At 37.1% G+C, this 26,883-nt stretch overlaps 1 long non-coding RNA gene across 3 annotated transcripts; it reads left to right on the top strand.

The window, feature by feature from the left end:
* Nucleotides 1-189: 189 nt before the first annotated feature.
* LOC104153415 (uncharacterized) lies at nucleotides 190-26,689 on the top strand. Of its 3 annotated transcripts, none has more exons than XR_011140935.1 (7): nucleotides 190-2,030; nucleotides 9,593-11,732; nucleotides 14,269-14,377; nucleotides 15,052-15,080; nucleotides 15,788-15,991; nucleotides 25,128-25,207; nucleotides 25,883-26,689. It is a non-coding gene; the product is annotated as an uncharacterized lncRNA (long non-coding RNA). The 3 variants fall into 3 exon arrangements; XR_011140936.1 differs by having other exon boundaries at nucleotides 11,634-11,732; XR_696246.2 differs by lacking the exon at nucleotides 9,593-11,732.
* Nucleotides 26,690-26,883: the final 194 nt, after the last annotated feature.

Below are 26,883 nucleotides of genomic sequence, written 5' to 3' on the forward strand. Positions count from 1 at the left end.
AACAGTGTTTGCTTTTAGAAAGCTGGGCTTTGTTGGAGCATTTGGACCATCCAATTTCCTGCAACGCCAGATTATTTTTTACCTTGTTGGTTGTCATAGGGTAAGTCTTGAAGGCTTCACAACATGAGTCGGGTAGAGGTAAGCTTTTAGATGTTTAAACGTTCACTTGAACTATATAATGGTGGTGTCTGATGCCCAGAACTTGATGCCTCCTTCACTCCTCCCTGTAAATTTTCTGTGCTCTTAAGCAGAGTGTGTTGAAGGGACTATCTCCAGGGAGGCTTCCCAGAGAGACCTGAGCTTGCTCTGTCGTGACCACTGTAAACACTAGTTGTTCGGTACTGAGGCAGAGCATCAGCCCTGCTCAAAATCATGCTGTAATTTGCTTGGAGATGGGCAAGTCATGGTCAGGTGACTTTGATCTGATAACCAACACTGCCTCCTGCCTGCAGAATAAATTAAGAATATACATGAAAGCCCCTGGACTGCGTAACAGAAGGATGACAGAGCAGTTGCATGGGCGCAGAAGTCAGTCAAAACAATGTTGTAATGATCTGATCCTGCTCCTTGTGGTGTTTTCCTTTTCTCTTCCCTCCTGCTATTACTGGCACACATGCAGCACTCCTTAGGGAGAGTGAGCAGATCCATCACCTACTTACATATAAACAATATTAGAATCTCTGATGAATGAGGTAAGTTGATTTTAAGACTTGAAGTTAAATATGTAATTCAACTGTTTCCTGCTGTGCAAATATCTTATTGATACCAAAACTAGCTAGTATTTTCCACAACGTTTGCAAGAATGTTAATTATCTTTCCTGTTTTCGATTAAGTGGTGAGAAGAAACCTCTAACTGGAAGGCCAAATATAGCAAAATTCCTTTTATCTTTACCGGAACCAAGTTCTCATCCATCCTTAAGAGCCTTTGATTTCCTAGTCTTTGATTTCCCCCGCCCTGTCCCCTCTCTCCCTCCCCAAGATGTTGGAGCTCTGAATGGGTCTATTAAGGGCCTGTACTTGATTTCAGTCTTTGACATCAGTGGTGAGTTTGCTTCCCAAAGACCATAAAGTATGTATCTAACAGGGAAGGAGAAAAGAAATTTAATCTATTTGAGGTTCAGTATATTGGTGTTATTAGCCATCAATCTTAATATCTTAACTCCATTTTTTTGCACAAATTTAATAATATGAATACTTTACAGTCTCTTGGAAGAGACTGTGAAAGACAAAACCAATTACAGAAATGTCAGAATTTCCATAGGAAGGTAACCTTCCTTTTAGCAGTGGCAGAGGAACAAAACAAACTGATAGTGATTAAAGTGTCAGGATATAATTGCGTTTTCTTCCAAATAAACCATCAACTCCCAATAAATAATTAAAGCAAGCCATGTTCCTCAGGATGCAACAGTTCAGTAGCTGTAATTAAAAGTGCTAAGAGCCATTATTGGATTTTTTATGATAAATTTTTTCTTATTGTCAGATTGTTATATTTTATTACCTCGCTTTTTTTTTTTTTAAGGCTTACTGGGAAAACATAACTTGTATGAGACTGTAATGATATATGCTCCATGATGATTTCACAAGTGACCTTTAAATGGTCTCTGTTCTAGAGAGAAACATGTGAATCTAGACTTAAGAATGACGACTAAATTTGTCAAGGCCTTAGCAATGTCCAAAGAGCCATAAGATGGCCACCTAGCACTTTGGCATATGTACAGAAGGGTCTGTTTCTCCATTTTTCTTCATACTATCTTTAGCTGATTGCTTAGTATTTAGTGATTTAATAAGACATTTAGTATTAATAAAGAATGTAAAAATCCAGAAAACCTCAGGAGCATAATATAGCCATGAGAGCAGACTGTGGCCTGCTCATTAGTGATGATGAAGCATAAACCAGATGGAATTCAAGGACATTTTGTAGGATTATCAGTTAGGTTGCACTATTCTTAAACTTCAAGCTGTGTTTATTTGTGGATCTTACAATGCCATTCTTGCATTCACTTTCAGGAGAGAATTGCAGCTTTAAAAAGGTAAACATTTATTTTTTAATAATTTTTTTCATTGTGATTTAAATTTTCTTTTCTCCTGTGTAGTGTTTCTTTTCTGATTTGTACTTTGGTTGTTCAGTCTCACCTCTAGATAATACAGGTTATTCCAGAAATGCTTATTTTTCTCTATAAATTGAAGTTTAAACATTAATCTTAAATTTTCATTTTGCATCATAAAGTCATTTGAGCTGATTAAATCACTTAAGGCACAAATTAAGTGAAAAGTGAACAAAATCTTCTGTAAAACAAATAGCAAGAATTGTGGTCTGTTGGTCTCTTAAATCCATTTTTAATATCGGATATATTTTGGCCAGTGAATAGAGCCTAATTTTGGTTAAGTCAGAAATTTACTGCCAACACTTTGTTGCATTTCAAGGCCTAAATCATTTATGAACAATGTCAAAATGTATGTTAGGTAGGGTGTATAGTACTATCCAGTCTTTGACAGTTCAGGGCTTGTGAAGAAATGGAGTTTTGGACACTTGGAGAATTTAAGATCCAAATGTGAGAAAAGTTCAAAAGACTGTTCAAAATCATAGTTTTGAATTTTAGCCTCAGAATTCCAGCTAATTCTATAAGTGCGCCTTTGAAAATGGAGGTGCTTAAACCCAAAAGAAGATATCACCAGAACAGAATGAGCTGCAGATTCATAGCAAGCATTAGAGTCAGAATGAAAATAAACTTTTAATACTTTGGGAACATTTAGGTCAAGTAGGAAAAAAATCCGTTAAGGTGCAAGTTGAATCTTTTTACTATTATCGTGAATCCAGAACAATTTTACCTGTTTCGTCAGGAAGATTTGGATTGGTTTGCTGAATGTAATTCTATAGATAATGCAAATATTAAAGAGCAGTTGCCCTGAGAAACTAATAATTATATGTCCATATTTATAAAGGTGTATAAGAACTTTTGTTCTTCTGGCCTCAAGCTATCTTTGTCAGGGTATAAATACGCAATCAATAGGTTCCTGTGCCTGTGGTGTAGTGGTCCTGTATAAATCAAGCACTCCTTTAATTCCAGGTCCACACTTAGCAGCATTTGTAATACTAGCAAATGAGGCTAGTGTAGTCAAAACTACTCTGTAAGTGAAGACGCTTACCTTCCATTACCAAGCCCAAACTGATAACATGTGCATACTCAAGATTGTGCTTTAACATCATATGCTTACCTCTTTTCACACTAGTGGGATAAATTGATTGCTTCTCTTGGAAACTCTTCTAATTTCATTTAGTTTTAGGGAAGCAAAGCAGGTGCAGATGATCATTACAGGCATGTGATACAGATGACCATTCTACTTTTATTTTCCATTTTGAATGTAACAGCATAGTAACATCTGCTGTTCTGAGCATTGCAGGTCTGTTCTTTTTAGGGTACAGGTTTGAGCATTGATGATTTGCTGAAATAGAAAATTTTTCATGCTGTTAGTTGATGAGCAGCTATTTAATATCTAACACTATCTTGAAAGGCCATACTGAAGACTTGTCTTACATAGCTGAGCTGTCGTTTTGCTCTCTGGGGTTGATCTTGTACATAAAAGAAATAAACCAGAATTTGATAGTTTGGAATTTATATTTTCATTTTTCATAAGTCCACAGCTCTGTATGCTTTTATAAGGCCTGGTCCGCAGTTTGTTCGTTCCAGTAATTTTTGGAATAGGCACAAAACATCCTGTTCAGGTCTACAAAGATGGATGAGTGTCTGTGATCATTACATAAAATGTTTTTGCACATCTTCAATACTGCTGGTAGAAATTACATGGATCAACATGATTTGATCATTCAGCAACATTAACCTGCTTTCCCTTATACTGATCTCACCTTGATCAAATCCCCACTGTGTAGCAGGCCATACAAGTGGAAACGCCTTGCAGCATGCCCTCCAGGTCTGCTCATGAAGTCCAATTCCCATGAAGAACAGAGAACAGCGTGCTTCAGAACTGAGATCTTCTCCAGAAGATTTAATTTATCCCATATTTGGGCTTTAGGGAAAAACTCAAGAAGCAGCTGAAATAAGCTGTTAAGTAATACAAGCGCATTGCTGATGTTTTTAATTCACTTATATTAAAAAATATTTAAAAAACGCAGCAACCTGTAGCTTGGGATGCTATTGCAGTTGTCCCATAATAGCATGTGTATTGTAGACCACTTACTAAGTGCTTATCCGTCTTCACTTGCTGCATAAATATGTATCTCCCCTCCTCCAATAATTCATCTTCCTGACAACCTTTCTCATTTTTCTCTTGCCTTTCTTCTGCCCACCCTTTCTTCATTTTTTCCTCCTATTGGATCTCACTTTTTTGTCTGCCTTTATTTCCCTCCCTGTCTTCCACAGCCTCTTGCTTTCATTTCTCCAGGAGGGCAGTCCTCATTGCACAGTTCACCACTGTCATTCTCCCATAATGATTAGGAAACTCGCCAGCACGACTGTAATGTTTTCTTTTTCCTCTATAAAAATCAATTTCCTTTTTGGATTTTTGATCTATATCTACATGTCAAGATAGTTGTATCACTAGACTAAATAAAATGTCTTTATCAAGAAGTAGGACATGTCATTTAATTGAGGGGTGGGGGGAAAGAAGTATGTGCATAGTGGCATTGGGGAAAATACGTTGCTATACCCTTTTTATTTTCTGACAGTCTTTTCAGATTTAGTAGATGTTGTTATAGGAAATGATTTGGCCTGTCCTGACATACAAGAGGCCAATAATTTATATTTTGTTCAGTTATGGTTGGAAGGTGTGAACTTCAAAAAAAAAAAAATTGATATTTAAAATCTGATTATTGAGAAAGACTGACCCAAAGATCAACTGAAAGATCAGAATTCTTACAGATAGGGTTGCAAATATTTAAAAAAAAATAGTTAACCTGCATAGAAGGTCAGAGATGCGTTGGAGTTGGAGTTTTTTGTTGCAACAAACTGCTAATATTCAGAAGAAGTAACTACATAAAATATACCCAAATGGTGAAATATAAATTCATGTCAAATAAGTCATCTGCTCTGCAATTGCTCTGTTTAGTTTTTAATATATCAACATTTTATAATCACCAAAAAAACAAATTCTAATTAACTGTATATGGACTTTAATTGTTATGGCTGGTCTTGGTTATTTGCAAGCTGTTTGGATTCCCCTAAGTTTTACTTGGAAACCATTTTAGATCAAGGCATTGAAAAAGACACTTGTTCATTCCAAGCCTTTTTTGTGTTTGAATTACTATAAATGCCTACTTGTACTTTTCATGGTGACACTTACTTATCCCCACAGTTAACATTATCAGATAAACAGGAACATTTACACTATGAATAAAGTCAGCAGACCTCAGACTGCTAATTGGTTATAGGTAACAAATGAGAAAATAGCAAAGCTGCTTTGTTTTAGAAATACGTTTTACACCCATTCTGTATGAGTGCAAATGATAATACAGTGTGAAACAGAGAGGAGAATTCAGGTCTGCATGGAATCAGAACGATAGACAAGTGTGTAACCACAATGAGAGGCAAAACTTAACGTAAGTCAGTTCAAAATCTAGTCAAAAGTGTTTTTTTTGTTTTGTTTTTGTCCTCGCTATTTCTTGACAGAAGCTCATCCTTCTATTCTGGAGTTTCAATCAAGATGCATATTTTTAGGAAACCAGGAATAGCACTTACAAAAATATATTTACATTTGTTAGCTCTGTCTACAAGATTTGATGTTAAGTATAATAAACAATCTTTTTTTGCCTCAGAATTGAAAAGGATTCAAGTTATGACATCCTGTGAATATTGAATATCCCAGCTTTAGAGTTAGTGTGATTATTCAAGGAGTCACTCCTGAAACGGTTATTTGTTAATGTTTGTTTACAGTATCCCCTAAGTCTTCAGATGATGACATGTACTTGAAGGTTCAGAACTGTACTGATTAAGCAGAAATTGATGAGAGAAATAAATATATTTCTAAGTCTGAAAGGTTCCTAGAATTTCGGATGTATTTAACAACCTGAAGGGAAAAGCCCTCAGGAGTAAGGAATGTTTAAAGGGAGCAGGTAATTGACTTTCCACAACTCTCCCCCCCCCCCCCCCCCCCAATATAGTAATAGCCAGGTGGTACTGTGTCAGATTTTAGGTTTGGTTAGGCTTTGAGAAAACTGAAATATGCTGTTGCTTAACCTGAAGGTAATGGAGATTTGAGTTAATCGGGATTTTGTGTTGATTGAACAAGTCCTCTTGGTGGCAAATCTGATGCAAGCTTGTGATTAAAGTGAAAGAGAGGATTGAACTTTGTCTATCGTCTATTCAGAAGGGGTAAAACCGTTGCCCATGGGAAGTTTTACATTTGATCTGGGAATAAGAGCCTGAGCTATTTTATGTTTTAGTAAAGCCATTTGCCCTTGAAACAGAAGGGCAAAAAGATTGACAATATCGGATCATAGAAACACTTAATGGGATAACTATGGTTCAATTCCTTGAGTTTTGGATAGGAGGAAGTCACCTACCGGTACTAAAATGTGAGTAAGAGGTCCAGAGATAAGCAGCAGAAACGTTTTTCAGCTTAATTGTCTCAACAAGCTGAAAAGATTAGGTGGCAAATTTGTGACGCCTCATATTGATGTTATCTTTTTTACTGGCAGACCTATAGTTTTGGGATATATTAGCGTTTCTATATTAGTAGGAATCTCTTGAGTCTGCTTTTTACGACTCTGTAAGATAGTATGCCATTACTTACACGAGCGGGCCAAATTCTTGAGAGTATCTTGGTTTTGATGCTGTCTCCAGGAGCAGAACACGTGTCCTCTTATTCACTACTTGAAAAGAAACAGGCACAAGGGTATAGTAATCCAAAGACTTTGTGCGCTGAATGGTGGGCTGCCTAAATGTGAGGTGAGTCTGGTCTTAAATTCTGTGCCCTTTGGGAGCTTGCTGGGCATTTGAATTAAGTTTGCAAGGGAAAGGACACTATCCACGCAGTCTGAAAGCTGAATTCTGTTTCCTGAGTAGGGTTTGCCTGATTAATATGTTTTTGAAAGAATGCAGTGCTACTTATGACTCTAACATCCACTCATACAGTAGCCAGAGGTTAGACTAGTCAGAAGAAGTCTTACTTTTCCAGCCTGAAAGGTTTCAAGCTGTTTACTTCATCCAGGGTTAGCCCAGAGTGTCTCCCTATACAGCAAAAAACGTAGGAGTCGGTTGATCTGAAAATAAACCAGCGGAAGGAGCAAGGCATTTGCCTCTACAATTAGAAATAAAAACAAGCTGGGCAGCTAACTTGTTCTCATTTTCACAGGTTAAGGATGTATGCACGTGAATTAGATTTTGAATGTGTGGTAACTGCGTCTGTCCTAACAGCCATGTGTGTAAACAGATTAACCAAAGTGATTAACGTAGGGAAAACAAGAAAGGCTACTCTTGGACTGCGAAATCACACGTTTCTTAGCTGTGTGAGCAAATATGGTCCATTATTTTCTGAACTGTCTTGAAATTCGTGAACGTAACAAACAGCAAAAATAAAGTGGATTATCGTTTTCATCTTCTATGTGTGCTTCTCACCTTAGTAATCCTCTTCTCTCACTTATAATCTTTATGTGATTTCAGACACATGCAAAGACTTCCTAATATGTAGCTTTCTGTTATACTGTAACATTCTGAGGTTTGTGAGACCATTTCTGAAGATATGGGTGCATAGGAACTTTGAAGGCTTGTGCAGAATAAAAGGAGTTGCAATCCCATTACCAATGCTGATTTTTGAGTGATGAATCTTCTGAGCCCAACTGGCTCTTCTGCAGTCTGTGAATCCGATGTGTGAAATCTGTAGTTTTAAATTCTTACCCCTTTCTAGACCTGTGTGACTGCATAAGAAGTCTTTAGAATAGATTTCTTTAAATTTTGTGATCTGTGTCTAAATATTTTGCATTATTTGGTGCCAATTGATGGACACCTTCTAAATGAATATAGACTGTAGCATTACATGTTTGACCTGTTCATCTGACTGTACGTATTTTAAAATTTTTTCACTGAGGCTTAATATTAGAGCACTTTATGTAAATGTGTAATATTCTTGTGAGTTACTAACCATGGCCACAATGTCACTTTACAATGAGATTAAAAAAAAAAAAATCATTGCTCAAAGACAATTTAGCCAATCTTGAAAATTAGCTGCCAAGTCTTCAAGTCATACAGAATTACATTCTTCATACATTTCTTTTCACCTAGGTCATCTTTGAATCTCATTTCTCTCTTCCTTCCCACATATTTTTATCATCCTACAGAAGGTAGAAGCTGAGATTTTTATCTGTGCTCTTTCCTTTTTTCTTTTCCTCCATCTGACAATTATCACTCCTACTGATATGTTCTTTTACTGGCTTAATGGTTGTGTTTAAATTCAGGCTTTCAGCTGACTCCCGCTGAAATCACCTTAATCTTGACATCTTAAACAGAGCTTCTGTGGCTGCTCATAGGACTGTTTCATGCCTTTTGGTGGTGGCAAGTGGCTACTGATACCTAGACATTCCTTTTAGGATAAAGTAGTCACTAGAGGAGTAGGTAAGATGCTGGGAATGCACGTTGCTGAGGTCATACAGTTGTTGTGGTCAGGCGTAATTTAAGGCAAACCTCAAGAGACTTCTTTTCCAGCTTTAAATTGTGATTGTGCTCTACTTCCAAGCGCGGGTTGGCACAGCTGCACTAGTTCAGGGTTCCCAGAGCAGCAGCTGCAGCGTAAGGGCCTCTGGCTGTACAGGTCTGTCATCCACGCTGGTCCGTACCAAAATCCATGCTGATGAGAGCTCAGTCTTTTGTTGCCTGATAACTATATTAAATATAGTACGTCAGCTGTGGCAGTCACACCTTTGGCGCTGCCAGCGTACTCTAAATTGCACAAAATCAGCCAAAGATAGTTTAAAAATATTCATACCTTATATTCTGCCTCAGCAATTCTGTCTAAGATCCTGTATCTCAAGAAAGCACTTTCTTCCTGATCTAACTGTTCTCATTTTGTAGCCATCTGTCACTTTTTTTAAAAAAGTTACGCTTATGTGAGTAGGCTCAGACAGAGGTGCATTCACCCTGCCACCCCTCCCTGTCCATCTTCCTCCCTGCCCCCAAAAAGTGAGCAAGTTTTGATCCGAAGGTTGTGTTGCTGTGGCGTGTTAGTAAGCTCTGCTGAGAAGCCTTGAAATTTGTAGTGACCTGACTGGTGGACTAGGCTTAGACTGTAAGTGCTATACTCACCTGCGTAGGCATACATCTGTGTGCAAGTGCAAACACGTTTCCTGTGCACCAGGCAGTCACTGGATCATTACTCCCCAAAGGCTGAAAAACTTAACCAAGGGGGTGAAATAACTGTGCTTCAGCTTATTATTTGCACTATTATAGCACAGAAAAATGGTCTGAGTGTTGCATTTACACTAGCAAAAAACTTTAACCCCTTAAACACTGTTAATGCCAAGTGAATTGTGGAAAACGGACATCAGATAAATGAGAGATCTGTGAAGAGTTTTTTTCACTGTCTGCAGGAATAACATGTATGTTCTGGTTATCCTGAAATGGTTCTCTTATATACTCCTTTTCAGTATTTCCTGAATGGAAAGCTAGGAAGCACTGAAGCTAACAATATTCTTCTTGCCAATTATTTTGGCTGCCAACTCCAGCACAGATTCTTCAAATCGACATGGCCAATTAGTTGTGTTTCCTGTCCTGTTTCTGGATGTAAGTGATTTCCAACAGAGACCAACTTGCAGAGGTTCCTGCAGGATCAACCAATTACCAACATCCCATTGGCAAATGTGGTCGCAGTACTTAAAGAGCTGTTCTAAGCTGGAAGTCGTTCTCACCTGCTATTACATGTCTTAGTTTTATAGGTTTTGCACACTTCAGAGATACCAGAAACTGCAACAAGGAAAAGCAATGCTGTGATTGTGATTTAGAATATTGTTCTGGCAATGCGCCATCTTTTTTTGGCTTAATCATAGCACACTGGTAGGTCGTGTAAGCAGGGGCTGTATCCAGAATAAATTTGTTTCTTTCCATCATGTCTGGCCTGTTAAATTTAGACTGATAATAAATGTGCTTTGTGGATACAATCCCATAACGCTTACACAAGCAGCGACTACTTATTCTAATAATTCTACCCAAGTGACTACATGTTCTTCTTTGTCATTTGCTTGGTATTCTGAAATGGAGCTTGCTTTCATTCAGAGGAACTTGCTGTAAGTGATTCTTTGTTTATTCTTGCGATCTGATCAATGTGTACAAGTATCTGAAGGGGGAGTGTCAAGAGGATGAGGCCAGCCTCTTCTCCGTGGTGCCCAGCAACAGGACAAGAGGCAACGGACAGAAACTGAACCACAGGAAGTTCCATCTGAACCTGAGAAAAAACTTCTTCACTGTGAGGGTGACAGAGCACTGGCACAGGTTGCCCAGAGAGGTAGTGGAGTCTCCTTTGCTGGAGATATTCAAAAGCCGTCTGGATGTGATCCTGGGCAATATGCTCTAGGTGACCCTGCTTGAGCAGGGAGATTGGACTGGATGATCTCCAGAGGTCCCTTCCAACCTCAACCGTTCTGTGATTCTGTGATCTATTCTTTATCGTCAGTCTTTTATATTTCAGAACAGTACAAAGGGTCTCAGCATAAAAAGGGATCACGCCTACAATAATGATTTGCTAGCATGAAGATACTGTAGAAAATCTTTCAGAAGCAGAACATTATGATTCCAGAGGACTAGGATCAAGTAAGGTAGTTAATAGTCTTAAAGGCCGCAGCATCTTTAGGTTCAGAAGCAAAGAAAAATTGGCTGAACTAAGCAGCAATAGAAAGTGTATGTTCAATATGTTCAACTTTCAGCTACTGCTGATCAAGAGTTTAGAATTTTTTACATGATATTGTAGAAGAATATAAATTTTCTTATATTGATGCATGAAATATTTTTTTTTCTGAAATATGTTCAGGTGCAAATGTTGCTATCTCTGTTTTTTTTTTCCCATCTGTACAGAGTTGTCCAAATTTTATTAAAAGAGTTAAAAACCTTAAAAATTGTTTCACTACTTTGGTTCATTTTTCTTGTTTTTCCTTGTTAAACTAGTCACTTGGAGAACTCCTCTCAACATATTAGCTACTGTCCAGCACAATATTTACTTAAAACACATTGAAGTTAGAGATGCGTATGCTGTTTAATTGAATTAATGTGATCCAAGTTTTAATAAAAAGTAAAAGGAATGTTTATCTCTTCTGAGGCTATTGTTGCCATTAGCCATATTGGATGATTAAAGTATCCAAGTCAATACTGTTTAGTTAATCTTAGTAATAAGTTCAGTGGTCTGGAAGCCATATCTTGTTTTATTTTTTAGCTCAGTGCATGTTTGTATGTATGTAGAATACTGACTGAACATATAGCAGCTTCTGGCATTTTGAAAATTATTGTTAATTAACTTTTCTGCTCAGATTCCTGCAAGCTCAACTGTAGTTGATGAGTTATCCTGCTGAAACCAATAAATCCTGAAGCTATTTCATAAACATAGTTATTTAACCTAAATTAGATTCTCCATCAGTGGAGACAAATCAATTCTTTAATGCCATATTATTGTGAATGTTAATAACGTTGCTTTGCATTTAGAAAGACCTCAGTATTTATACATGCATCTGCAGTTCTGAGAGTGAAAGAGTCGGAGATGGAATGGAAAACCCCGATGCATGTGGATCTGCAGAATTGGAGGTGTGAACTGACCTGATCCTGCAATTATAGAATAGTGTCTGGCATAGCGCCAATATTCTACATCAGTCTTTTAATATTTGGCAAAATAACTAAAGCACTTACCGATCTCACTTTTTAAATCTGTGTGCTACTTATATTGAGTAATGTGTTTGTAAATCTGGGTACTATTTATATTGAATATTGTTTGAGCTGAGAACAGAATTTCTCAGTTCGATATGACTTATTAGAGTTATTTACAGGGGATTGTAATAATAGCATTGAACATATTTCCTCAAAAGGACACGAAGAATACTTACCTGTTGTAGAATTTAATTGAATGCTTAATTTATTCTTCAGAAAGCTCTCTGTTCTCTCCAGAGAAAATGCTAGTTGAAGTTTTAAAAGTATTTTTGTTCTCTCAGAGAACAAATAGCCACATTGTGGTCATTCAGACTGGAACAGCTACTCTCCCTTTTCAAGTCTGAACCATGCTGCTTTTCCTGTAAGGATAAAGAAAAAAGGGGTTCCTGACCACTTCACAGTATTTACCGCTCAAGGATGTCATTCTGAGTAGTGAAGTTTCTGTTCTTAGGAAGGGAGGACTGAAAGCTGTACTTTGACTATTGCATGCTTAGCAGCTTTGACAACGCAGTCTGGCACAAAAATTTGAAGACGTGAATTCTAAAGCCAGCTCTGGGGAACATATTCTGATGTACAGCTGACATGGTATTGCGTCAAGACTTGACAGTGATCTCAAAGCATATGCCTATTCAAATTCGCAGAGCAGAATGGTAGGTGGGAAGAGTTTTGGGCTTTCTCAGAAATCTTGCAGAGGAATCACTGAGACTTCTGCTGTATCCTCTAAATTTGGAGTGACTGAGAATTCTCACTTTGTGCTACTATTTATAATTTGGTTTTGGTGAGGGCCAACTACATGTCAATGGATTTTTTCATAAGTTTAAAAGATATTTGTAAATGCTTCTTTTTGTTTAGCTGTTTTAAGTATAGAAGTGTACTAAATTTATATTCATTTAGTAGTATAGAATTGTGAAGGTCAAAATATAAACAGAAGCTGAATCTGAGGTCTGAAACTTTTAATTTGATGAAATCTTAACGAAAATGGCTCTCTTTGCGTGAGCAGAACTGATAGCTATTTGATATAACTGTAGTATTTGAGTCCTAAGTAAACAAACTTCTTATATACATTACTGGTAAAGTAAGTGGTCTGAAAGGCAGTTTGAAGATGACTGTTAGCAGTATGTCACCACTGGAGAAAGTGTTTTATGTCCAAAATCCTAGTGAGAGATGACAAGACTGATTTTTAGGAGTTTTCAGTAAAATGTAAAATCTCATGCAGTATTTGTCTTTCACTCTCCTTCAGCTTCTTTCATTCATTGCAAACATGTTTGTGTGAGACGCATCATACAAGGGGCAATAAGCTTATCACGGCAATAAATTATTTTTTGCTGATGGGCTGTTGTGGAAATCTTTTCGTAAGTGGATGTTGTTTCGTTCGTGAGTTGGCCAAGTTCTTAAATTCTGTCTGTTCCATTGGAGCCTCCTTGTTTTAGAGGGTTGTCTGAGTTGTGTTAAGTGTGGTTACCACAACACTTTGTAAAGTGAAAACTAGCTGCAGTTGGAGTGGGCTGGTTAGGCTGCAGAAGACTTATTGCTTGCTTGTTTCTGGTGAAGACCTGGTCTGTGTCTCAAGACTTTTCTGAATTTTAAGTGAACGAGTGAAAGGCAAGGTAGTAGAAAATGCGATGTTGGAGACGTGAATTAATGTGCCACATACTGATGAAAAGTCTCTCATAACAGCACATTGAATAACGATATAAGAATTATCCTGACCTTTGTGTGCTATCATCAGCTAGGTAGTTACTTCTAGACAACAAGTATTATTAAATACAGCTAGGTTTGCTTTATTTATAAGAAATATGTTCTACCTGAGACTTGCGTTTTTGTTTGCTAAGCTATCTCAAAGTGATTTAAAAATATTGCTTGGTTGTCGTTCTCCTAAAGAAGCGTTAGTAGTGTTCTGTACGTCTGTGTGCTCATAGACCAACAGGCTGCGTTAAATTTTCCAGGGAGACTTTATAGTTGGAAAGTACAAACTCTTAAGGTTGAGACCTGCACTCTGCCAGAGGTCTTATCAAGCCTAACTGCTGCTATGTGATAGCCATTCCCTGAGGCAGGGAATGTCTCAGTAGAAGTACATAATGTCAAAGCCTTTCCTCAGTTCTGGGTTATGAGACGGAGGTTTACAATCAAATAATTTTAAGAAAAATGGTGTTTAAGCAAGAGATTTCCCTGAAGCTTTTCTTTCATCTATTCAGGATCAAATGATAATAGATAGAAACAGTATTTATAATTTCAAATAACATAGTTATTGTAGAATTTCTGTAGACTTCTGTGAAATAGTAAATCAATAGAGCTTTTATATCATGGTGTGACTCCTCGTGGCCCTTCTTCTAGGTGTTATTTACGTCTGCATAAAGTGAATTTTTATGCACCGTTGAAATTATATTGATGATGTTTTTATTCTGTCCTTACATAGGTATAAATAACACATAAGAGCAAGGCAGCTGAGCATGGTGTCCCTGACGTACTCCAGCAATTGTACAAAGCACTGTTTATTCCTTTGCTGATGCTGCCTGGTGTTCATGGTGAGCCTTCCTTCCCTAGTTTCTCTTAGGTTTGCATGTGACCTGCAGGCTGTACCTGCAGGTATGTTTGGAGTGCCTTTGAGATCAGACTGCAGGAGCAGAATGTTTCTTTCTGTGGTTTTGCAGTCTGCATAGGTATGTAGTTTTCTTGCAGGGCACTTTATTACTATGTTTATTTTACTAAACAAGGGAAAAAGAATCTAACCACCTTTTATCTTTAACAGCCATGTGAAGGAAACTCGTGCCATTGAAACGTTTACTAAAGTCTGTTTAAGTGAGATGTTATATCATTGTATTTTTAGTTTTTTTGCATATTGCTGTATGAAATAATTCCAAAATCAAAATCTAGAAAAGAAATTAACCCAAAGCAATCATGTATGCCACAGTATTATTTAATTCAGGTGTTGCTAATGTCTTTAACTTTTATATTTTGATAATAAAATTAAATAACTTTACATAAAAGCAATTTGAAAGCTCTACTACGAATTTTTATTTCTATGGAGACTGGAAATTACTCTGAAGTTCTTTGAACATGTAAAATAACTTCCCTTCAGATAAAAAAGTTCAGAAATTAAACATACAAATTCACCTATGTTCTGTAACTATTGCTTTAATTAATGTTTATCATTTGCAAGCGTAAATTTCAGTTATAATAAAGATAACTTCTTCTACAGCTGTGATGCCTAGGAGAACCTGTGCCTTGGTAAGTATGAAAATAATGGAAAACTCAGTGACAGAAGTTTAACTTGGAGGCTATGCCACTCAGGAAGGTGCAGGGACTTAGAAAAATTGATCTCTCTTTGATTTATCATGGAAAGATTTCTTTGTGGATACCATATGCTAAGCAATTTAAAAAGTCTGATGTGTTTTATTTACAAGGCTTGCAGAGCTGAGTGGAGGTGGTGGAATTACTTGCTGAGATGAACTTGTCTAAAATTTAGTCCTTTTCAATCTGTAAGGTATTTCTGGACAGATTGCGATTGTTTTTAAAATTAGTTTATTATTAGGAATTATTCAATACAGACTTTGCAATGGAAACTTGAGGAATTAGCTGCTTAACTCCCATTTAGTTCAGTGAGATTTGGGCACGCTAGTACTTCAGTATCTATTAAAATTTCAGCCTTTATGAATGCTTTGAGTAGTCATGGTTTAGCATCTGATAGCATAAGTATCTTGTGCTCACGTTGCTTCTCTTGGTAGGATGTGATACATACGACTAGTTTCATATGAGTTTATAGTAATATCTAAGGAGAGGAGAATTTTGCTTCTTTCAGAATTTAAAATAGAACATCTTGCTTAAAGGGTACCCTGTACAAAGTGTCAGGTTCTTTTTGGACCTAAGTTGTCAAAGAAGTTTGTATATTTCAAGAAGATGATAACCTAATCTGATTTTTTTTTTTTTATTTTTAGTTTCTCTCCAGGAGAAGTCCTTTCTGTTGAGGGTTTTGAATGATGCAGAATTTTAGGCTGATCCATTTGGTCTTGTATGGCTCATATCTGCCAATTGTAACAGCAAGCAAAAGACGTTCTCTCATTTCCACTTCTCTCCCTTGAACGCATAACTCTCTCTTTTTCTGAGAAGCTGAGGAAGTTGAGAATGACCCATGTAATGAGGTTTGAAAGTAATGATTTTCTATTCAAAAATCACCTGCTCTACAGAGTATTTTTTCTTCCCAAGCTCTTCCTTGTACCTTGTAGTAGTGTGTATGGATATTTCCAAGCCTGTAAATAGTAAAGCATTTAATGGTTTTCTAAATGTGTTGACTGTGTTCATCTGCTTCTATAAATGTGTGACGTACCATCGGTCAGACTTCATAGTCCTTAGCTGCCTGCGCTTTTCAGCTCTTCTCTGCATGTGGCTTGCCACACTGTCACATCAGGGTAAAGGAACATGCAGGGCACCCATTATCTGCAAGCAAAGATGACAGCTCAAGGAGGAAGGGATCCTTATACACGATGTTTTATTTATTTTAGGTGATGATTGGTTTGTTTCAGAACAGTTGCAGCTTCTCTAATCCAAGCGGTGAATGGATGAGTTCTGAGTTATCTGCATGTTCTGAACTCTTTTGTGGCTGTATAGTCCTGTATAGAATAGCTCACGATCCTGGTCCTGTACCTAGCATATAACTGTGTAGGAGCTATATCAGAGTAGAAAATTTGTTGAGTATGAGTGAAAGATTATGTGATCAGCTATCATACAGATAAAATGAATGTATTAAATTTTAATAGCTTTCCTTTCCAGCACGCCTAGTTAATTTCTTATAGTTACCAAACAAAATGAATGTTAGCTGTTCGCACTTAATACTTCTGTTTTGTGTAAGCGATGGTTTCAATGGGAATGATGTGAAAGATTTTACAGATTATGTTCATTTCATCTCTTCTATTCTCTTTCTGTTTTTTCTTCTCAAGGAGAGACACAAGGGAAAGCTTACTTGAGTAAGCCATTTAGAAAACCCCCAAGACCCTATCCAAGAACTTTTGTGCGTTCCCCAGGCACTACTTTCTGCGCTCTATGAAGCAGAATGCTGCATATCACATTCATTCAAAGTGAAAACAATTTCCTAAAATGCCTTCAGAAACTTAGTTTGCGAAGCAGCTTCCCACGTTTTCACGTGCCAAGTTTTCACCTCCCAAGTTTTCATGTGTGTTTTTTAAGAGAAAATACTGATCATCAACATAACTTTATGCACAGTTTTGTACAGTTTTGGAATAATTTAAATTATGTTACTACGTATATATTTGGCCTAGAAGATGAATTTGGAAAACAGATGCAGTATTACTTATTGCAGTATAGTGTGAGACACCATATAGTCAAACTTTGGCTGGCTATTTCTGTCACAGACTACAGTATGAACTGTGTAATACTTCATAGTTGAAAACTTTATTTTTTGTTATGACAATGTTTTCATGTTGCCTGTCTCAAATAGGAGAATTGAAACGGTCATACTTCATCCATGAACTAGATGATTAAGTCATAAGTAATAAGTGTAATCACTTATGGTGTTGGTATGTTCAAGTTCAGTTTCTCCAAACTGAAGAAAGACAGTGACCAACAGTGATTTAAAGCGAGACTTGCAGTGTCTGAGCTACTTTAACTGGTTTCTCACTTATTGTAGGTCTGAAGGAAATAGCTAGGTTGCTTAACTTGTAGTTTTCTTTAGGATGACTCTCATTTGTTTTGTCAAAAGTACCATATGACAGATTTAAAGCAGTCTCTGGGAATCTTTTTGTCAACTGAATAGTATTTTCTGGTGGTGTTCTCTGGGATAACAGACTATAAAGAGAAAAATGGCTCAAGGGAACTGAAGTGAGGTGTATGTGGCTGTACACTATAAATACTTACTACAACTAAATACAAACTAGTCCTTTTAGGAGCCGTAAATGTTTTAGTATAGGTGTGTGTATTGTTACTTTCTGAAGCTGGAGTGGCTGGTGACCACAGACATCTGTGTCCTGGTAAGTGAGATTCCAGTTGTCTGTCACGTAGCTGTGGGTTGAGCCTCGAGTGTCTGCCGCCAGTATTGGCGGAGCCTGGCTTTTAGCTTTTTCTTTCACCGCTGATGTTTCACCTTGCTGAGCATTGTGAAAGGGGTCCTTGCAGAGGAGCTTTAGTGTGACATGAAGAAGTGTTTTGGCTTTCAGGACTTAAGGTGTACTAATTTAAGATATTATTGCAGGGACATCTTCATTAAGTTAGTAATTCTAGTGAAGAGAAAGCTATGAATGTATGATAAGGAATAATAAAATATAAAATGTTTTTATGGTGCAGCTCAACATTTAGGAGGCAGATGAAAAAGATAAGTGTGGTATCATCATACACTGTTAAAGGAAATATGTGTTAATTTGTGCCTTCAATTGGGGTTAATGAAGATAAATATTACCAATGAATTAGAGTTTGGTGATTGCTTTTGCAGAAAAATACCAGGTAATTTAAGTGTGATGTAAAATCATACCAAAAGAAGGCAAATGTTCTAAAATAAAAAATATAGCTGGAAGAAGAAATCGGTCATGCTCATCATTTGCAGGCACACACAGTACTAAGTATTCCCACAGAATTTACCATACTACTGCACAGGAAAAATGTGGGACGGGGCACACAGTTGTTATTCATGGTATAGCTTCATTAAAGGCTCCTATACTCAGTTGTTGTGCTTGTCCTCACTGTTAATATAAGAATCTAGCCAGGGAAATGGCTGGTTATCTGTTTGTTCGTATGCAGCTGAAGTGGAGGCCATCTCTGGAAAGTCCTTCAATACAAATCCTCAAATTTGCTAACTAGCACAGATATTAGAAACACAGCCTTATCTTCACTTACTGTTAACCTCAGAAACATTTTCTGGTTTCCTTAAGTATTTCCAGTTACTTTTTTTTCCTCATATACTTCCCATTGTTACGCATTTGGTTATTTCCAGTTCCTGGGTTTAGCATCATAGCTATTTTAATAGTGCCCTTTTGTGCATGCTGTAAAGTACCAATTTTTGTCCTAATGCAGCTGTCAATAACATGGGGCTCCACTGAGTCACTGTCCCATTTTCTTTTCCTTTAACACTTTTTATAAATTTGTATGCTTTTCATGTACTATATAATCCATTCCCTTGCTGTTATCCTTTACCTCAGAGCAGCGGACCTTTTTCCTTTGCTGATTTCTCTAAGATGGCCCTTCATTCAGGCTTCTCTTTTATGTTCTTTTTCTGTCTGTTTTCTGTGATTTCTCTTCCTGGGCTTAACAGTTAAAGTATTCAATGGATGGGTTGATGAAAAGTTAAACTCTGTGGCAAGTGAAGATAAAATATGGTCTGCCAACCATATGGCAAATCTCAGCACAAGTCTGAGCGCACACGTTCTCCCACTGTGAAGACTATTAGTTATTTTAATAACAAAGATGTTTAGGTTAATTCATTCCAAATTACAGGATGGGAATACTGAACTGACTGAAACAAAGTTAATGCAATGTAAATTGCTACATGTATATCATTAACTTGACATCTATCTATTGCCTTCCTAGATTTCAATATTTATTAAGTGTCCAATTTCTTAAGCAGGAATAAAAATTAGAAACAATAACCCAAGTAAGTTATTTCCCAATAAATAGGAATGTCTTCTCTGATTAAAGAATAGTAATTGGCTGTTGTATGTTAACGGTGTGGCCCAGAGCAATTTTATAATAACCTTCTAAGTGCTTGAGAAAACCCCCCCCAACACTTTATTACTTTCAACAAATGCAGTTACTGCTTTTCTTAATTCATTTTAGTGAGCTGTCAATAAATTTCACTCCATTAGATGCAGAATTTAATTAGCTAGGGTCATGATTTACGTGATTTCTGACTTGCTTGCTGTATACAATTTCTAGTAAATGTTGCCCTTGGCAAAATGAACATAATTTATAGCCAGTGGTGAGCAATTATTTTTCATTTTGGTGACACTAAATGTCACAAAAGTGCTGTCTGTTTTAAGGTTACGAATACACTGCTCTCTTGCCAGAGCCTGCAAATGTAATACAGCAACATGGCATTTGGGGTCCTTAAGTATGAAGGACACCCTGTAAAGCCAAAGTGTTTTGTTATCTTAAAGAACAGAAGGTGTCATCTTGCCAAGTATGACATTTGTACTGGGCTTAGAGTTGGGAACAGGGGAGCCTTTTTCTCTGCCAAGGTCCGCAAGACTGCAGTTGCTGAGTGGTTTTGAGGTGCTTTGACTGATGGATGGTTATCCTGCTCTCAGGCTTAACCAGGTGTAATCTGCTCTTTGACACAAAATGGTCTTTATGTTTTCTAGGGAAGTTGCTGGAGTATAATAAGGAACTGAGGGATAGGGGCAATTACCGAGTTTCACAAAAGGAAAAAGCAAGGGAGCGCATGCTTTGCTTTAGGCTTTTTCACTTGACCACCCTCCCTGCGTGGCCCTTTTCATCCTGTGGTGTCTCTGATCAAGATCTGTTTCTTGTCCCTCACCATCTCATTGTCAGTCTACGCACTGGATGCATGGTGATTCTGCCTGTCCTTTCCCCAACGTGGAAACGCTGTTCTGTGAGGTGCTGGTTGCACCCGTGTGGGGTAATTCACCCCTTGGAGCAGTGCAGTCTTCCAAGCATGCTTCCAGACTTGTGTTAGCAAATGTAGCACAGTCCTGTGCTGTGCAGAGGCTGAGGTGGACCATCTATTCCTGATGCAGACTTCTGCCAGGTGTAATGTCTCTGTACTGTTTGCCCTTGCACGAGGTAAGTGTGCCGATGCTTGCCCAGAGTTTAAGGGACTGATCTTTCAGTGAGAGAGGTACAAACTCAGCCTATGGAAAGCCTGGTAATAGCAAAGGGAAGGTGAGGGTAGCTGCAGAAATCTGTCACTACATACCTCTTTACAGGTTTGGCATCCACCTGGGATTTGCCAAATTGACACATGTACCCATTCAGCAGTCACTCACTGCAAGAACTGGATGATTTTGATCCCAGGTGGCACTTGGGAAAAAAGGTCAGTTTAGACAGTAGTGAAAATACGCTGCTACAGATCTCTTTAGTTAAAGGTGAATGGTCTGCGGTTTTCCTCCAGCATTTAATAAAAAATATATTGTTCCAAATGGCTTCAGGTCTACTAGCAGTGCAAGTAAAATGCCATATTAAATCTAATTCAGGGTTAAAACTTACACTAAATGAAAATTAGAGATTTTAATTTGTAGCTCTAAAAAGTTTCTCCATAAGCTTGCTAAGTCATGCAATATTTTATTCCTGGAGAGTCCCAATCACTGAAGTTTTCCACAGTACCAGTTTTGAAATATGCTGAAGTGCTGATAACGTTATGTTCAAGTAATGCAGATTTGGCAGTGTTAGCCTAATCTGAGCCAGGGCTTTGGGTAATCTTGTATTGAGATGTGTGAAGAATCCTCCACACTCATGCTTATCCACTTTGATTGCAGAGCTATATACATTACACCTTTTATGCTTTGGTTATATAGTTTAATACTTACTGTTAGCACAAAAACATCATTATTAATGTAAGTAATATATAACATATGTTTATTAGTATGAAAGAAGAAGCGTTAATGAGAATAAGCTTTAGAAAGCATAGTACATGCGAGAGGAATGAGAAGGAGGGAAAAAAATCGAATTGTCTGCTTGTTGACCCTAAGCACAATCATTTTCTTACAATGGTGTCACTGAGTGCCAGTTATACTAAATTCTTGTTCAGCCCTGAACCGATTTAGAATTAAGCCAGTGGGGAGACCATCACAGAACATGAGGATTAGCTACTAGTGCCCCAAGAAGGGGGCAAAGTGGACGGCATGGTGGAAAATGCAAATGTTGCTTTTCCTGATGCTGGCCTTCCAGAAACCACTCTCCTTGTTTGTGGAACCAATGTAGCATTGTACCTGGACATTGTTCCCCAAGAAACTTCCCTGAAGTTCAAAGTCCTCAACCATAAGAGTAAGCTCTTGCTGAAAAGACAGACAGAACAGTCCCAGCTGCTGGGCAGGATTTTGAGGAGTCCATTGTAGTCAAATATAAAACTATCTAAAAGTGAAGTGAAATATTTATGTTACAGATAAATATGAATAAAACTGTAAATATAGTAGCTTTATAAAATAAAATCAATATGACTAAAAGAAAAGATTTCGCAAAAGTTGTAGAAAATTGTGGAAAATATATTTAAGGCTTAGAGGATTTTCAGAAAGTGTAGAGAAGGAGAGCCTGTTAAATATTAAAATAAGAGTCGCCTTTCTACAATTGAAAAAAATTGCCGTGCTCATCATAGACAGAGTTCTTTATCTTTACCATCTTTCTTACTCTCAGTTCAGGTAAACTTGGTAATCCAGTTTTAAGATTGGAACAGAAAGAAAAGAATTGTGAACAGAAGGAAAAGAATGCAAAAAAAAAAAAAAAAAGGCAAGAGAACTTTCTGGTCTTGCTGTAGGAGAACATATGGCACCAGTGTTTCAGGACGTGTTGCAAACTGCACTTGAAACAGAAGATATAAAATAGAGATGGGCTTTTCCTTTTGAACACATCAAGAGTAGCAGCACATTATAAAGAAGAAAAAGGAAAGGATTAAATCTTTGAGAAATTGAATTTAGTGGAAGAGAGTCTGAAAAATTTAGTTTTCCTTCAATACAGGTAGTGAGAGACTGCACCAAAGTATAGATTGCCAATCTGTTAAAACTGAAAAGCAAAACGATCCAGAAGACAAGGGAAAGAAAAATGGGTAGAAAAATAATGAGATTAAAGTTATTTAAGAAGATTTTCATGACTCTGATTAGTAACATGCAGGGAAGAAAAAGTGAAAGGGGAGTCATCGTGAGAGAAAAATAATATTTCCCAGGATTATTATTGTTAAAAGTGAGGTAGGAAGGACATACTCTGAAGCTGACAGAAAGGAATAGTTAGAAACTGAGGATAGGAGAAAAGCGTATGTGTATGGGGGAGAAGTGACATGAAAAGTGATGCGGGGGAGAGACCTGAAATACAGTTTTGCAGAGTCCCTTGAGCACCCAATCTCTGGGAGACTGCAGAAGGGCCCCCTGGCTTTGTAGGGACAGCAAGAAGCGAGGACCTGGCAGGAGGTGGCCCATTGAGCAGAGGACATAGCACTAGACAGGGCTGAGATGAGCTGCTGCCTTTTGGGAGAAAGCTGAAAAGGCTAAGAAGTACAAAACCAGGACACGCTTGGGATTTTAGGTGATAGGATATGGGAGTATGGCAACTAAGTAAAGCCCCCAGGGACTGAATTGTGTTTTGTGACTATCAATTTACTCGTTATCACTTTACCACAGCTAAAGAAACCTTCTGGGATATTGGCAGCGTGTAATTGTAGGCAATTTTATTAGTGAAGCATCCTATCTTAAAAAAAAAAATCAAAAAAACCTCAAAAAAGCTGCGGAAGACTTGTCCCATAGGCCCTTTCAGTCCTGGAATTAAAACATATAAATAAATACTTTTTTTTTTTCCTTTTTTTTAGTGAAGCTAGAGGTAAATTGAAACACTGGAAAATGATAAAGCACAACAAATTACAATATTCATCTGAAAAGTGATATGTTATGTACAAAAGTGTATTGCATGTGATTATGTGTGTGAATTTATATATACATGTAAAATTTACATATGTATTTGTGTAAATATTAAATGCATAAAATAGAGTTTATATTCTGAATATAAATATATAAAGTTACAGAAAGATATTAGGACAGACGCAATCCTAGCTAGAAATTTTAAGAAAAAAAATATTCCTTGTATGGAATTTCTGGCAAGACAGCTAATAATTAATTCATGCGAGGTAACAGATAATTTTGAACAATTTTTATTGAGTTATGTGCCTTAGAGAAAGCCAAACGGTGATTAAAATACTTATGCTATCTCAAGTTTGTCTATTCTCCCATAGAAATAGGTGAAAAAAATTCATAGGCCCATTACAAAGGGGTAAGTGTGTGCTTGTGAAGAAGAATCTTAAGACGAGTAAGGTAGCAGGTCTAGATGTCCCTGAGTGTTCATTTTACAGAACTCTAAAAGGAATTTGGACTGCTGCATTAATATACTTATTTGTTATGATCATTCAAGAAAGAGAATGGTCAAAGTAAGGATATTTATAATAGGAAAGAAGGGGAGAGATTGACTAATTGCTCGTAGATCTGTTTCGCTAATCAGTGTTCATGGGATGATTTTTGCCAGCGCGCTAGCAGATAGACTGGGAAGTATGTTAGATACCTGCACCGGGATCAGCTGAAGTTACTGTAGGCAGACTATTTGCAGATACTGTTATGAGAACTCTTGAGGTACTGTATAATAGGCATAAAACTCTTACAGTTATTTTACTGTTTTTTGATGCAGGTAGGATCTTTGATTTGAATAGGATAGGGATATATTGACAGTGTATTAGGCAAAAAAAATAGCTTTAGAAATGCAATTGACAAGAATTAATAAAAAGTGCAAATATGAAACCTATAAAACACTAAGCTTTTTCCTTAAAATAAATGCAACTTTATTATTGAAAGGTATGGGTAGGAAAATGAACAAAGAAAGAGCTGAAGAGAAGCATGAGAGAAAAGCTGGAGCAATGAAGAGAGATGGAAAATGACTTATTTAAAAAAAACTTACCAGTTACGGATCTGGTGAGTTCTGTCTCTAGCTAGATATGAACACATACCATCAAATATTTTATATATGGGTAAGACTAAAAGATATGAAGATCTTGTAGTCTGGAAGATAATCAGAATAAAAACTCTTGTGCTGAATAAAAATAACCCATTCACTTTGCTGTTTTGTCTTTTACAACAGTTTTAAAGAACATGAGCGTTCTTTAGTGTTCTTGAGCGTTCTCTCCCTCAAGACCTGGTGGTGTTTTTTTGTTATTAGCTGATATACTACTTGTTACTCAAATTTGGAAAGAAGCATCGCTTCCATCTGCCTATATATGCTGTGAATGTGATTAAAATATGAGACATCTGTTGATGGGGAAACTAACCTGTTGTTCAGAATGCTTGAAAAGAGGCAAAAGAAGAATGGCTAATCAGAACTATGGATTTAGTTTATTTGGCAAAGACTGAAGTTCACTCATTCCTAGCCATGTATTTTGTTTAGATAATTTTGTTTGATCGTTTTGTTTAGATAATTTTGTTTGGGGCTTTTTAGGTTTATTTTTTCTTTCTTTTACTACATTCTTAGCAAGTGACTTTTTTGCTTCATAAGCATTGTTACACAGTATTTCGTGTGTAAAACTCATAACTTTCATTACCTAATTCTAGTCTGTTTGGTTATGCTGGATTTTAGATGGCCAGATGTAGTTTGAAAAGCAAGATCCACAAACTTCACTCCCTCTGCCCTTAGAGGTGTACCTCTTTTTAAGTAAGGTAAGTAACTTTGTCATGTACTATGCTCTGGTTGCATCATGGTTATTAAAGGGTGGAGCGTAAACTACATCATAGATTTTGGTTGTATCTGTGGCATGTTCTTGACAAGCCGCTTCAAAAGTATTAAGACTTGTAATTTTCAAAGTCCTTTCATGGCACAAACTTGCTTATGATACTTCTGTGAGGAAATCAGGTGAACGTTACACAAACTTTAAAGGTAAAGATATTAGGTGGATTGAATGTGTGCAGAGGTGGGGTCTCAGATGGAATTAGTTTCCATTTCCTAATCCAGTAGACCATAACTCATCTAATCAGCTTGCTTTGTATTTACCTTTTCATTTTAGGAGAGCAGATGCTTTCTTTAATGTAGGTGTATCATTGCAGTCACTAAAGGAGTTAGAACATCTGATTCTCCTTTACACTTATAAAAGACATATGCGGATTTCTGTGTTTTTACAAGTAGCAAATATGAGCAACTGGTATTAATTTGGTATATCAGGTGTGCCCTGCCTGCCTACTGCATTGTAAGCTTGTATACAAAAAATGTGAACTGTAAAATAGAAAGACAGTAAACCACAGAACGCTGGCATCCTTAGAGTGAAGAAAGATCCTATGGAGAAATTAAAATACAAAATATCTCTAAAGAATATTTTCAAATCACTTTTTGTTTTTTAGTGGAAGATGGGTGAGCTGAGGCAGATGTCAAGAAAAGTGTATTTTACACCTCAAAAGCTGTCACAGCAGAAGCGCTAGCCTGTGGTTCAATGATGGAATATGAAGATAGCAGATGGCATCAGAATGGATATCTGTCAGAACAGGGCCGAAGAAGAAGTCTTCAAATAAGTAACAGTTTTGACTGTGTAGGCTTCAGAAGTGAACCAGGGAAAGGCAAAATCAATATGCTGTGTTATAGACAGTAAAAAATGCTCAGTGAGTTTAGCCTCAGCCTTAAAAGATCAGTCAGAAAACACACAGGTTAGCATACTACTTGCAAGCCAAAGAAAAGGGCTGGTTGAAAACACATATTAAAGAAGGAATTTCAACAGATTTGTCCTTTTCCTTGTGAATATAAATGTTACTGCCACAAGGATGTTGAAGATGAATTAGCATAGAAATGGAAGTATTTTTGTATCATGCCTAGCTCATTGCTTTCCACAGAAAAGATGTGAAAAGAGCAGCCTTAGGATTCTTCATGTGGCTCTCTGCTTCTGAATGGGCCTCTCAAGTAAGTAGAGGCAAAGATTAGAAAGAGGTTCCTAAACTGAACCAGAAATAACTTTTTTTTTCCCTAAGGTAAAGAGCAAAACATTTTTGGTGTTTTATTTCCTCCAGTGGCAAATTCATCCTGATGATTTCCAGATCTGAGGCTGAACTACTGGGAATGTGGTTGGACTTAGTGAATCCTTCATGCTCTCAAACTTGCTTTATAATGTTAAAATGATTATAGCTCTTATTATAAACAATTATAATGGTATTAATATCAGAAAGGGTTACACAATAAATCCAATGTTGGAGACCCTAAAACTTGTGGCTTGCTGTGTTTTGATTCTATGCAATGTCAGTGGTTCTTTAAGTTGAAAAGCCATTCAAAATTGTGTGAAAAGCTGCAGTAAGAAAATTAGATATAATCATGAATGAAACAGCAAGGAAACGTATAGCCAAAATGCGTAAGACAT

The sequence above is a fragment of the Struthio camelus genome, chromosome 4, assembly GCF_040807025.1.
Source record: "Struthio camelus isolate bStrCam1 chromosome 4, bStrCam1.hap1, whole genome shotgun sequence".
Taxonomy (NCBI): Eukaryota; Metazoa; Chordata; class Aves; order Struthioniformes; family Struthionidae; genus Struthio; species Struthio camelus.